Below are 15,899 nucleotides of genomic sequence, written 5' to 3'. Positions count from 1 at the left end.
ATATCTCGATTAAGATAAAGTATGTCGAATGAAAAAGAGTTTATTAAAAAATATTATTTCTCATAAAAAAATTGTGTGGATGTTAATTATAAAACCGACAATTTTCACACGAAAATAGCATTCGGTAGCCATTTTCGCCGTGAAGAGGTCAAACATTTTTTTTTTTTAAGTTAAAGTATATTACATTAGCTTTAATTTAAGATATATATAAAAGTGTCAGACCTTCCGGAACACTTTCAAAAGTTAAATTGAAAAAGTTAATTTTTTGTGAAAAAGTTGTCATTTTAAATCCCCCCCTGTGGGCAGATTAAGTGTCAGATTTACAAAAAAAATATACCAAATGATAAGTAAAGACATCAAGCATCTATATAAAAAAAAATTATATTGATATGTTCATTTTTGAAAAAGTTAGAGCATTATTAAGTTAAAAATATAAAAAAAAATTATTTTACAAAAATCGTAATTTTTTATTAACTTTGATGTCAACTTTCACCACGAAGACAAGTCCAGAGGTCAAATTTTTTTTTTTCAAATTAAAGTATATTACATTAGCTTTAATTTAAGATATATATAAAAGTGTCAGACCTTCCGGAACACTTTCAAAAGTTAAATTGAAAAAGTTCTACTTTATATATGCATTTTTGATATTTTAAGCATATATAGGGAAATGGTCTGATTTAAAAAAAAAGTATGGCCATTGAAAGATGTATATAAATACTACTTCTCATGAAAAATTGTATTGATCCATTCATTTTTTTAAAAGTTATAGCACTTTAAAGTAAAAATTGTAAATTATAAACTCGAGAATTTTCACACAAAATTTTGTGTGTTGGGCGATAACTGAGAAAAAGTGGTAACAGACACAAAAAAAAAAAAAACACATCATAATAAAACCAATACCTTCTCAGCTTCGCATCGAAGCTATAATATGATTTTTGTAAAAAAAATCTTTTTCATGTTTTTAAATTTATAACGCTATAACTTTTTGAAAAATATATGGATGAATACAATTTTTTATGAAAAATAATATTTATATACTTCTTTCATTCAACATTCTTTTTTTTTTAATCGGACCATTTCCTTTATACAAGGAGGGTTCAAAACATAAAAATGCAAATAGAAAGTAGAACTTTTTCAACTTAACTTTTGAAAATGTTCCGGAAAGACTGACACTTTTATATATACCTTAAATTAAAATTTATGTAATATAATATATTTTGAAAAAAAAAAAATTAACCTCTAGAATTGTCTTCATAGTGAAAACGGACATCAAAGTTAAAGAAAAACGTACGATTTCTGTGAATAAAATTATCGATTTTATATGTTATATTATTAAATTTATATTGCTATAACTTTTGGAGAAATGTATGGATCAATATTATTATTTTTTTATAAATCATTTTTTTATATCCCTTTCATCTGACACACTTTTTTTGTAATTCGGATCATACCCCTTTATACAAGGGGGGTAACAACTTTAAACATTCGTATTGAAACTAGGACATTTTCAATTTAATTTTTAAAAGTATTCCGGAAATACTGACACTTTTATATAAATCTTAAATTAGAGCTTATGTCATATACTTTAATTTGAAAAAAAAAATTGACCTCTGGATTTTTCTTTATGGTAAAAATATGCTATTTTTGTGTTAAAATTCTGGGTTTTGTATTTTATTTTATTTTAAAATACATGAGAAGGGGAGTACACTGATTTGGATAAATATTATATAAATAAAATTGATATAGCATAGAAAGTTAAACTTATTTAAATTTGTTTGCTCTTTTTAAGTCAAGAAAAATAACTTTGACATTTGAATTAGCTTAAAAAGCTAATTTTTTCAGTCGGTAATATTTATGTTAAACGCGCTTGGGGTACGAGGTTCCAATCCCCGCGAATGGAAACGAAGTTTTTTACATTTTTTTCTGAATTCGTTTTAAGTTAGAATAAATTTTCAACTCGTTTGATTTTATTTCATTATATTCTATAACTTCAATAAAGATCAAGGATCCCATCACTGGAGTTACCCATTGCGAGAAGAAATTTCTTATTCATATTAAAATTATTTTACTATATTTTAGGTTTTAGCTTCGATGCAAAGCTGAGAAGATAATATTTTTTTACTATCATTTATTTTCTCTGCTCTAACTTGACCTACATTTTTGAACAATACGTCAAATGATTACAATTATTTGAAGATACTACCCTCAAAAATTAAAAAAAATTATAATTTATCATTTAAACAGTTAGTTATTACATGTTCCCCATAAAAACAATTAAAATCATTAATTTCTAATGTTTTCAAAGTATTTATTGATGAATCACGTTTGATATGATAGGTTTCAACTACAAAATTAAATCATTTTACTTTGTAATTTAATCAATTTTTTACTGTATTTGTGTGTACTACTACTAGACTATAATATTCCAAACTTTTTGGTAACATTTTGCTATATAAACCATTTCTAAAAAAAATGATTGTTAGTTTCTCATGAATTGACGGTGGATTTTTACAATTATAATCAAATTGTATTATACGCTCAATTGATTAAATCATTTTACAACTTTGTTTTGATTGGTTCATTTAGTTAAAGTAAATCATTAAAATTAATTAAGTTCTGAATATTTCAATTGCAGAATCTTTTCAAACACCAAAAGTTACTAGGGAGTTATTACTATTACTTCAATTTAAGTTATCTATTACAATAAAAATGCAAAAAAAAAATTGATCTCCTTTGATAAATTTACTATAAATATTAATTATTTAAAAAAACAAAATTAACATTCTTATGAATTTGATAAATACTTTAGATTTCATAAATTAAGAAAAAAATATATATATATAAACGAAACTAAAAGAAGTTTTATAAAATAAATTCTATAAAAATATTAGCTTTGATGCGAAGCTGAGAAGGTATTGGTTTTACTATATTTTTTTTTGTGTCTATTACTACTTTTTCTTAGATCTCACAGAACCGATTTCATTCAATGATACGTCAATAGATCACAAATCATATCTAGTCGAAGACATTATCCTCAAAAATAGAAAAAATTTCCCTCGTTCCCCGTAAATGGGGTAACCTTCAAAAAAAATACAAATTTAAATTACACTAATTTTCGAAATTTTTTTAATTTTTAGCTTCGATGCGAAGCTGAGAGGTATTAGTATTACTATCAGAGGCGGAACTACATATGTGTAAAGGCGGGATTTTCCGCGGGCCTCGTTGTTAAAGGGGCCTCATAGCGAAATTTTTNTACTATGATGTGTTTTTTTTTAGGTATTGCATCAAGCACTTTAACTTTTATACATGTTTGCCATAGAAGTAATATCTACTTTATAATTTTTATAATTTCTCTATAAAAATTACAATACTAAATTATTAAATATCAATTTCATACTTTATTTAATTGCTATAATAAATATTAATTCATTAATTATACTTTAAATCTAAGAACTACTAATCAGTATATAAATAAGGAAATTAGAGTTCCTTTTAATTTTTGAATAATCCACCAATTTTTTAAAATTAAACACTATTTATTGATTTGCATAGAAGCGTTTCTTATGATAGTGTTTTGAATCATCATCAGATATCATCTATACTTGTCCCAACTATGCCACGTTTTATATAAATCTTATATAATCTTATATATATATATATATAAATTTTAAATAATTAAAAAAAAAAATGTTATTGTATTATAAAAGGACCTTTGTTTTTCTCATTTTACTCTTTAAACCTTCATTACATTAATATTTGTTTTTTTTTTTAACTCAAAACCTAGTAGCTCCGTTAATAAGAACTATTCTCGCTTGGCTCGGCTATTAGGTCACTCTATAATGTTTTCCTAACTAGTAGGTAATTAGTGGGCCCCGTGGTTTGGCTGAAACCTTGCAATTAAAATACTTAAAAATAAGATTTGTTTTTTAAAGAATTTTTAATTCATTCATACTGTAATTATATTATAATAAATTGTGCAAATATTAATAATTAAACACAACTTATTAATAATTAAATAGCTGGTTGTAAAATATTTTAAGAATATTCATTCTCAAATAATTTAACTTAAAATAACTGTATAATTTTGTATATAACTCGCAAATATCTAGAACTATTCCAAAAACACATATACAAATATTTTAATTTTAAAAACAACTTTACAAATAGTAGATAAAATAAACTAAACTTCAGTCAATATTCATCTTTAAATGTATAAAATATGTATATATTCTAACTAATATTAATCTTACAAATAAGTTATTCTAAATTTTGTTTTCTATATTTTCAATTGACTAAAAAATGTTCATAAAAATATACTATTTTATTTTTTTCATATTTTGGATAAATCAAATCGATACAACTACCTATAGACTCGCGGATGAAAACGATTATACTGAATATTTAACTGAAGTAATCAATTATGTTCGATATCAAAACGAAGATTCTTCAATGCAACACTTAACAGACGGTTTAATGGTAGATTCAGATTCCATTCCATACTTTATTGGAACCTTAAGTCTACCTGTAAATTTTAATAATTTGCCTAGAATATTTGATGCTATTAATGAATTACTATTCTATAGATATACAATTGTTATAGAAATTTTCATTAAAAATATTGGTTTAATACTGCAATATTGTGATAGCTATCTTTTAAAAAACCAATTTTTTTATTTTACTAAATGCTTAATTACACTTAATGACGCATTAGAAAGTTCAAAGACTCTTTTTGAAAATCTTAATAATGTCATACAATTCTTTAGTAATTTACATATGAATTACGTATTTAAACTGTATGAAAAAAAAAAAACATTATTGATGAAATTTCTTTTATTAATAACCACATTCAATCGAAAGGAAAATTGGACATACTTGAGTATATCGATAACAACGCTAATCCTAAAGTTGAGATCGTTGTTAAGGATTTTGAAAATGTTAAAAGCTTTCATAACTTTATATCTTCGAAAATTTCATTTACTTCTATTACAAACAATAAGTACAATAGTTTTCAATATGAAATAAAAAATGATGATGCAATGGAACACGATAACTATTCAATTTCCTGTTCAGATTATGTCAAAGTATGTAATAATCTCAAAGTATTTTATGATGAAGCATGCAAGCTTGAGTACATCAATTTGGGTTTTCATAAATTACTACATCCGATAACACCAGAGTAAAGTATATTATTATTTTTAAATAATATTTCATTAATAAATTTATTATTTTTGTACAGTGTTATTTTGTAAAATAATCCATGTTATTCAAACTATACTTCTTTAATCATTCTATGTTTAAAGAATAAACATGTACATTACTATTATTTTACAACATATTTAACAACGATGATACGGAATTGTGTTTCTATCAGTCTCATATCACATTATCAACCTACATTTAGGTTGATCAGTTTATTATAAAACACTCGATTACTCTAAAAATGAATATAATGTTGTAAAAAAAATGTGTTGCTTTTTTTGTTACATAAATTTGTTAATTTATTAACTATGAATTATTTTATAGAATCATACCTTATAATGTATTGGAGAGTCAACTATTTTTTGAAAAGGTAACACACATTTTGAACTAGCTTTTAAAATAGATACTAAGAAATTGACAGGCCGATAACAACTTTTTGATCAGTACATTGGGTGTTATTCTTATTTTTATTTCTAGACGAATAAAAAATTATCACCGAGAAATAACTAATGATAAAAATAAAAGCACCGACTCTTTCTAGTGATTTCTCAAAAATATTAATAGCTTTCGAAAAACTAGTTCAACATTTGTTATCCATGAGTCATTTTCTTAATTAAATTATGTTCTAATTCATAATCTAGTTAAATATGTATATTACCACTTCATAAAAAAAAAATTGAAACCTATTAAATTATGAAGTCATCTTCTTTTTCCTCCTCATCTTAATCCCAACTACTTGGGGTCGGCCAACCTTGTCCTAAACTTCCACTTGACACGATCTCCCACATTCTCTACAGTCACATCAGCTGTCCTCATATCGCATTCAATAACATGACCAAACCATCTAAGTCTATTTTCCCTCATCTTATCCACGATCTTCTATAGTCAATCCACTCATCTATCTAAGCATCTCTCTTCCACATAAAACAACCAATCTGTGATCTAAACCTCCCACTCTTATAAGTTATATAATGTTCTTCCCTCGTTCTAAAATAAGTATTAACCACAGCAAGATCATACGATACTAATTAAATTATGAGATATGGTTCTAATAAATAATTATTAGCTAATAAATCAATGTAAGGTCAAATAAAATGTAGCTTCTACATCTTTAATAAGTAAACAATTCTACAACTCTTCAATTTATTTTACTGTATAACTGGCTAGCATTTTCTCCAAAGCGTTCCATATAACTTGACATCTTGAGAACATGCACTTTCTAGATTCGCTGTAATTTACATTTTGAATGAACCAAAATTATTAATTATTTGGGAATGATCTATTATACGGAGTCATATTCAACCAAAGATATATACTAACACTAAAAAGCCGTCAGCCATATTCACCTTACAACTAGTTGAAGCCGACACTGTATGGAGTTAATGCACCATCGCTAAATGAACATTATGATATTATTATAAACATAATTGATTTTACAACTTTGTACAACGCTAGTAGGCATTTAAAAATATAAAATTTGTGTTAATACTTTAACACAAACAACTTTATAAATTATAATCTTCAATTTTAACCGCTATTTTTTATATTATTGAAAGTTCGTTTGGTAACGTTTATTTGCCAGTTTTGCTATATCATACATGACTTCACAGATAACTCAAACATGACTACAACATGGCCGAATTTTAGAACTTCGTTACACGCTATTATTGCTATTTTTTTTATATTTATATAGAAATATTGGTACAATTGATAAATTACCTTTTGGAAATATCCATAGATTTTATTCCAATTAATCATTAACTCTTTATTTTGTATTTTTGTATTCATAGACTTGTATCGCCATTCTATGATGACACATCTGAAGATCTCGCAGTCAATGTTATCAATACACTATTTAACGTGGATAATAGGGAATCGTTAATTAAATCGAAAATTTTGGTAAACGATCAAATTAAAGATTTAAATGAAATAAAGCATGATGAAAAAAATCTAAACAATTTCTTTAAAAGAAAGCAAGAAGTTGCACACATATTTAAGTGTAGGTATAGTGAATTATTAAGACACGTTACTGGCTATTTAACTGCTATACAACATTTATGCATATCAGAACATAAATATAAACGTTATGACTACTTGTATACTTGTGTAAATTCCTTGAAAAGTACATTGCCATCAGTTACAACTATGATCAATCGTTTATTAGCAATTTTGGCCTTATTTAAAAAAGCGTCCATTGGGGATTATATGGCGAAATCGCAATCATGTTTTAAAAATGTAGTGAAAATTGCATCAGAATATAATGCTATTTTAAAAAACCTAAATATTTCTTTAAATGCTGAAACTAAAGTAAAAGAATTTTTGGAACAGATACGTAAAAAGCGATTAATTCTTACCCAATTATTTTCAGATATTAAATTCAATCAATTTCTTAAATATTGTGTTCTTGAGAAACCATTGTTAGATAAATTTGAATTATTAGACTCATATCAAAATATTCATTACAATTTAATATTTTTTAGTATAAGTTCAGATTTAATAAAAATTTGTGAAGACTTTGTTAAAACTGACTATGATTTATATTTTAGTGAATTATTAAACTAATATATTATTTTTCATAAATAAAATAAATACCATTTTACATTTTTAAATTTTCTCGGTGTTATTATTCAATAAAGCGCTACGTATGTATTTTAATATCATTAAAATCTTGTAAATTGTTAAATTTACTTAACAAATGTTAAAAATTATGTGAGACTCGACTTTATTTCATTCATTAATAAAATAAATAAATATAATTAAAATTTATTACTATTCAATAATATTATTTAAAACTAAAATTCTATTAAAAATATTGATTTATGACTAGAATATATAGCTCAAAAAGTCACAAAAAATTTGTGTTAAACGAACTGAGAGAGCAGAGAGTGAAGGTGACATATAGCGTGTAGTTGAAAAAATTAAAGTAAAAGCTAATGTCTACATAGATAGTCATAAACTGGAGCAAGTAGAGGAAATGGTATACCTAGGGATCAAAATTACATATGTTGGTAAGAGCGTCCGAGAGATAAAACAACGCATAACATTATCAAAAGCTACCATTAGTAAAAAAACATAAGTTGCTCACATCAATAAAGTTACATCTCAATATCAAGAAGAGATTTATAAAAACATATGTATGGAATGTTGCAACATATGAATGTGAAACTTGTATAATAAATGATACCAAAAAGAAAAAATTAGAAATTTTTAGATGTGGTGTTGGAGGCGTATATATAAGTTAGATAGAGTGGAAAACAAATGAAGAAGTGCTTAGAACTCTGGGAGAAAATCGCACAATTATAGATGCGATTAGAGCAATACGCTGGAAAATGGTTGGACATGCCCTGAGACACCCAGAAGAGTTGTGTCATAACTTAAAAATTAATAAAAGAAAAAGATTGAAAGAGTGTATATTGTTGAGTGAATTAAAGTGAGGATTAGAGTGAGAGATACTTTTGATTCGGGGTGTGATTAAAGGGTTATAAAATGACAATATGAATATTCTTATAGATTTAAAAATCTTACTTGATATTTGTTCTTCAATTGTTATATTAACTTCAGTGATAATATTAATAAAATGATAAATTAAAGTAACACAAATTCAAGTTTTTGGTTCACATATTAAGCACGTAAGAACTTCGACAATGATGATCGCAATATCCACATATCGTTATGTATCCAGAGAACGAAATGAAAAGTGTTATATATCTTAAATTAAAGCTAATGTAATATACTTTATTATGAAAAAATAAAATTTCGGACATTATTTTGTTTTCATGGTGAAAGCAGTCATCAAAGTTAATAAAAAAAAATCCAGCACAGTGGTGTCCTGGTATAGTATCCAGAGAACGAAATGAACAGTGTGGAATAATTGTTTATTTCACCTTTTTATAATATTTTTTACCCCCTAAAATCATCATTGTCTAATTCTTAAAGTATAACTGTTTATTTGACAAATAATAAATTTGACAGAGATTATTACAGATGAATAGCATATAAATAATTTTTACATTTATATATAATATTAACATAGATTTTTCCAATAAGACCAGGACTAATACAATGCATTTAATTATTAAAACTAAAATAACAAAGATGACAAAAATAATTCATAGATTTCCTCTCGGAAGGAATGATTTCTAAAAGTGACTACTAATCAATTTATGATAGAATCTTGTATATTATAACATAACTAAACAGGGTGTGTTTTTTAAATGTTATTTGTTAGAAAAGGATCATGTTCTTCTAAGAATATAATTTACAAATATCTTATGTTATGGTAGTGACAAGTATATTATGACAGTTGCATAATATAATATTATAGGGTATTACAGATAGAGAGAAAATAGCAGGACGTCCCTGAAACTCTTATATAGGACAAATTAAATGTGATGCAAGAGTCAAAATCTTGAAGGAACTTAAAGAAAAGGCGAGTAACCGGTTTGAATGGAGAATTGAAGTTGTAAACCAACTTTCGTATTGATAAAAAAAAATGAACCTATGTCTCTTCAAATATTGATTTAAACGTCTCCAATTCATTATTGTTGTATTGTAGTAGACATTTTAGATGGAGCGTTAGAGGGTAATCAACATCATCTATAATCAAAAAGTTGTCTTGGTATTTATTTTGTTTATCTCCTATGACATATCACCGTTTGAAAGTTTTTTTTGGAAAAATAGACTTTTGTGAAAAAGTTATTTTTTTTTACATTTTTATCGTAATGGATCACTTAAATAAAAATCGTAGTAATCATTTCTAATTAACTTTTGGTGTTAAAAAAGATTCTTTAATGGAAATATTCAGAATTTAATTAATTTTAAGGATTATATATTTAAAAAACCAATAAAAAAAAAGTTGTAAAGATTTACTCAATTCAACGTATTATAAAATTTGATTATAATTGTAAAAATTCATCGTTAAATTCAGGTGAAACTAAAAATCATTATTTTTTAAATTTATGATTTATATAGCAACATGTTACAAAAAAATTTGGTATATTATAGACTGGTAGTAGCACATACAAATAGAGTAAAAAAAATTAATAAATTACAAAGTAAAATTATTTACTTTTGTAGTTGAATACTTTTATCAAATCAAATCTAATTTCACAATAAGAATACTTTAAGAATATTAGAAATTAATGATTTTAATTGTTTCTATGGAAAAAGCTGGTTAAGCTACTTTTTATTTGAATTAGGAATATTTTTTCGATTTTTAAGAGTAATAACTTAAACTAAATATGAATTTTAATCATTTAACGTATCGTTAAAAAAAGTAGGTCTAGTGAGGGTTCACAAAATAAATCGTAACCACAAAAAGAACCACATAGTATAATAATATTAACATGAATATAAATTTCTTCTCACAAGAAGAGACTATAGTGATAGAATCCTTTATATTTATTGAAGTTATTGAATTTAAATAAGATAAATGTCAAATGATTTGAAAATTTTTTCTAACTCAAAAACATGCAAAATATTAATTGCCACAGGCGGATTTTCGAACTTCGTGCCCTAAGCATGAAAGACAAAAGTGTAACCGATTCGGCAACTGTTCTGTGCTTTCGTCGCATGATAAAATTATCTATTTAAGCTAAGTAAATTTAAAAGTTGTTTTTTTGGACTTTAAAAAAGCAAAAAATTTTAAATAAGTTTAATTTCATATGTCTTATGAACTTTATTCTATGTTAATTAATTCATATAATATTCTTGAAAGTCAGTGTATTCCCCTAATAAGATATTTTAAAATAAAATAAAATATAAAACCCAGAATTTTAATACAAAAATAGCATATTTTTGAATACGGTAGCCATTTGCGCATAGAAGATAGGTCGTCAGGAAAATTTTTTTTTTTTAATTTTATAGTACATGACATAAGCTTTAATTTGACATATGTTTAAGGACGCATTATTTCCTGAACATTTTCAAAAGTTAAGTTGAAAATGTTCTATTTTTTATACAATGTTTCAAGTTTTGAACGCCCCCTATATAAGACATAAAAAAAAAAACCCAGCACAGTGGGATAAGAAAATATCTTTCTTTAAATTATTTTATGCTTTTACTTTTAACCTAGTTTAGAATTTAAAAAAATACTACTTATGATATCATAGATTTTTTTTAACTTTTAGATTATTATTAAGTTGAACTCTTATTATTACATTTAAGTAAATAATATTACTATTAGTTCCCTTAAAATGAATAAATAGAAATTTTACACGTGAATAAATATTTTAAAATAATTTATTCATTTCTATTTATTAATAAATTTATATTTTTCTTCTAATTCTTGCTAAATTAAATTTAAGGTATAAATTTATATTCAACAATTTTCTTACGATAACACATATAATTTATAATAAGTATCGATTTAATACAAACGAATAATTTATCTCTCGAAAATTTTACACTGTTGTAAACTCGCTATTATAACATTGTAAGCTATGCATCTTATATTAAAATACAATAAACTGAAAATCACATTAAGTGGGGTGGTTGAACGTATGGTTGTGAAAAAGTAGTTACAGACATAAAAAATAAAGCCATGAATATTTCAAGAATATTTTCAATATTTAATTTCAAACTTTTGAATTCTCCCTCTGGGTAGAATAAGAGTAAAAAGCACATATCTAGCTATCATTCTCATCTTCTTAGAGTCATTCCTAACTATCGGTTTTGGTTTTATCTTATAATGATTTAATAGAATTTTTACAACCTTATTATGGCTTAAATATCTCTTATTTGTCACCCATAACAATAAAGACGCGACTGATTGATCCACTGCTTTACACCACGATTCAGAATAATAAAATAACCCAGCACCCCTACTGCATATGTCAATGCTTGAGGTCAGTTCACCTAAAACTATTTTAAATTCTTGTACTTTTATGATTTATTATTTCGATATAAGTAATTAGAACACTAGAGAAGGTATTACAGCTATTACTAGAATGGTGCAAATTTTTCATCTATTATTTCAGAAGCTCTTTACTTCATTTCTTTACTTCCTATCAATTCAACCTTACATTTAATATAAGAACTATCATGCTAGAATTTTTTCTAAAATCATTTTACCGATAATAAATATTGAGTTTTCTATGAAATCATAAACGAAATTAAATATATGATATGAAATACCATATGATATGAAATTTTTTATACAATTTTTTTACAAAGTTTTGAACGCCTCTTTTATAAGGGGAAATTGTCCAATTTTAATAAAAAGTATTTAAAATGAAAGATGTACTTATAATGTATTTAGAAAAAATATTGTGGTGATACATACATTTTTCAAAAAGTTATAGCATTTTTAATTTGAAAATTTAAAATCTAAAATTTTAACACAAAAATAGCGTTTTTAACACGCTTTTATTAGTTTCACGTGTATGTTTGTTGTTGTTTGTAAGTTNTTAACTACGGCAGCCGTTTGCACAACGAAGATAAGGTGTCATGACAAATTTTTTTTTTCATTTTATAGTATGTAAAATAAGCTTTAATTTGACATATGTTTAACCCTTCGTTAGTCACCACGGGGTATTTTAATACCCCAGGCATATTAAAAACCTTTTTCTTTTGTTTGGAGGTAAAACCATATTCACCTCCTAATCGTGAAATATTTAAAAAACATAGCATTCAACTATTAAAATATCAATTATACATATATTCAAAACATATTAGCAAAAAATAAAAATAAATTCTATAAAATAATTAATTTAAAGTATGGGGTATTATATTACCCCGGGTGACTAAGATTGCACTAATCGTTAAGGTGACTAACGAAGGGTTAAAGGACGCAGTATTTTCGGAACATTTTAAAAAATTAATACCTTCTCAGCTTTGTATCGAAGCTAAAATACGATTTTTGTAAAAAAATTATTTTTTTTTTATTTTTAATTTTATAATGCTATAACTTTTTGAAAGATGTATCGATCAATATATTTCTTTTTTTTATAGATGCATGATGTCTTTAACTATCATTTGGTATATTTTTTTTATAAATCTGATCCATTACCTGCCCACAGGGATAGATTTAAAATGACAACTTTTTCACAAAAAATTACATTTTCAACTTAACTTTTGAAAGTGATCCGTAAATACTGACATTTATATATATATATATATATATATATATATATCTTAAATTAAAGCTTATGTAATATACTTTATTATGGAAAAAAAAAATTTCGGACTTTATTTTGTCTTCACGGTGAAAATGGCTACCGTATACTATTTTTGTGTTAAAATTCTCGATTTTATATTTTACATTTTTATCTTTATAATGCTATAACTTATTGAAAAGTGTATGGATCAAAACACAATTTTTTTATGAAAAATAATATTTTTTAATAATCCCTTTTTCATTCGACATACTTTATCTTAATCAGGATATTAATAAGGAACTAGCAGTTCATGTAGCTTTTGGAATAATCCACCAATTTTTTAAAATTAAACACTATCATAAGATTTGCATTAAAGCGTTTTTTTTTTTATTGTGATTTTAATCACTGTCAGATATCATTATACTTAACCCAACTATGCTACGTCACCACTGTGCCACGACACCCCTGTGATGGGTTTTTATTTTTTGATTAATAAAATGGTTCTTGATATATGAATTGCTCTGTTTGCTATCCTCCATATTATGTTATCGGGAATTTTTTTTTTTTCATCTTATAGTGTATTTCAAATATATTTAAATTGAAGTATTTTTGAAGGCCGCAGTCATTTCAGAAAATTGACTATTGAAAATGTAAAAAAAACCCAGCACAGTGGGGTGGCGGCACAGTTGGGTCCAGTATAGATGATATCTGACAGTGATTAAAATCACTATCATAAAAAACGCTTCGATGCAAATCTGTAAATAGTGTTTAATTTAAAAAAAAAAAATTTGTTAAAATAGCATATTTTTGAATAGGGTAGCCATTTGCGCATAGAAGATAGGTCGTCGGAACAAATTTTTTTTTTTTATTTTATAGTACATAAAATAAGCTTTAATTTCATATATGTTTGAAGGACGCAGTATTTCCGGAACATTTTCAAAAATTAAGTTGAAAAAGTTAGTTTTTGTAAAAAAGTTGCAATTTTAAATCCCTCCCCATGAGTAGGTTAAGTGTTAGATTTTCAACAAAATGATATCAAACAAAAGGGAAATATCTAAGGTTTTAGTAAAAAAAAAAATTATGTTGATTTGTTGATTTTTGAAAAAGTTATGGAAGTTTTAAGAAAAAAAAGACAAAATTTACCGATTTTTAAATTTGTAATTTTTTTGGATATTTCCCCCATTTTTGGGGAATGAGGGAATTTTTTTCAATTTTTAAGGGTAATGTATCCAACTAGATACGATTTGTGATCTTTTGACGTACTTTTGAAAGAAATCGGTCCAGTGAGAGCTGAGAAAAAGTGGCAACAGACATAAAAAAAAAAAAAAAAACAACACATCATAGTAAAATTAATACCTTCTCAGCTTCGCATCGAAGCTAAAAAATTAGAGTTGCTATAAATAATAATATATCCTGTTCCCGTCTTCATTATTTATTTCTATTACAAGTTCTTAAGTCAAAATAAATAATTTCGAAAACAAATTAGAAGAGATTTGTTGTAATATACTCATCACTATCATAATATGAAATAATAGTGGGCTGCTATATTTGTGTCCACAATAATGGTCGTTCATTAAATTTTTTTATTTAAGATTATTAACACTTTTATTTATAAATTATATTCATAAGTTTAGAATAACATAATTGTTTTTCTTTAAAAAAATTCATAAATTATACTTGTCAGCTCTTTTTACTCTTATCTTAATAATAAAACACAATGTGCAAAACCCTAAACTTGTATTTATAAAAACTAGCTACGTTAACGTTATATAAAACATCAAAGTGATTTGTATATTATTCGAATGTATTAATTTATATACAGGGTGGCCCACCACTCACTGACAACTTAAATAACTTTTGATCCAGTTAATATTTTTAGTTGATTTTTTTTTTAAATAATAGTTAGACGTTAGGTCTATAGCTATATCTCAATAATTAATTTTTTTACATTTTATTAAAAATATTAATTATTTTTAAATTTTAAATAAAATGTAAAAAAAAAATCTAAGATAGCTATTTTGTAGAGTAGAATTTAAGAAAAATTTTAGTAAAAAAATATCTTATTAATATTCAGTAGTAAATATTCTGTAGCGTTTTGAAGTTTGTGAAAATTTGAATTTTCATGTACTATTTTACGGCATTAAACATTGAAATACGTATTGAGAAAAGGACAGAAGAAAACGCTATCTTTTCAATATACTTTTGAATGAGAGTGATAAGTAATAATTGCCTTATCTAATTTCTTATCATGGTATTTATGCCAAGTTTGTAATGTATACACACTATCATCATATGTATACACAGTAATCATGAAAAGATAGCGTTTTCTTCTGTCCTTTTCTCAATACGTATTTCAATGTTTAATACCGTAAAATAGTACATGAAAATTCAAATTTTCACAAACTTCAAAACGCTACAGAATATTTACTACTGAATATTAATAAGATATTTTTTTACTAAAATTTTTTTTAAATTCTACTCTACAAAATAGCTATCTTAGATTTTTTTTTTACATTTTATTTAAAATTTAAAAATAATTAATATTTTTAATAAAATGTAAAAAATTAATTATTGAGATATAGCTATAGACCTAACGTCTAACTA

At 24.9% G+C, this 15,899-nt stretch overlaps 2 protein-coding genes across 4 annotated transcripts in view; one reads left to right on the top strand and one right to left on the bottom strand.

Annotated features, from left to right (window-relative positions):
• Window positions 1–7,418, top strand: part of LOC126898570 (uncharacterized) — an 11,725-nt gene extending 4,307 nt beyond the window's left edge. Inside the window, exon 2 of the mRNA XM_050672765.1 lies at window positions 6,990–7,418. The gene's annotated coding sequence lies outside the window, so the exon portion shown is untranslated. The remainder of the gene's footprint in view (window positions 1–6,989) is intronic.
• The window catches only part of LOC126898574 (uncharacterized), a 140,683-nt gene that overhangs the window by 16,021 nt on the left and 108,763 nt on the right, over window positions 1–15,899 (bottom strand). The window lies entirely within an intron of this gene.

Source organism: Daktulosphaira vitifoliae, unplaced genomic scaffold, assembly GCF_025091365.1.
Source record: "Daktulosphaira vitifoliae isolate Bord-2020 unplaced genomic scaffold, ASM2509136v1 Scaffold_2, whole genome shotgun sequence".
In the NCBI taxonomy this organism is placed as follows: Eukaryota; Metazoa; Arthropoda; class Insecta; order Hemiptera; family Phylloxeridae; genus Daktulosphaira; species Daktulosphaira vitifoliae.
The sequence above is the reverse complement of the archived record's forward strand: the minus strand, read 5'-3'. Positions and strand labels throughout refer to the sequence as shown.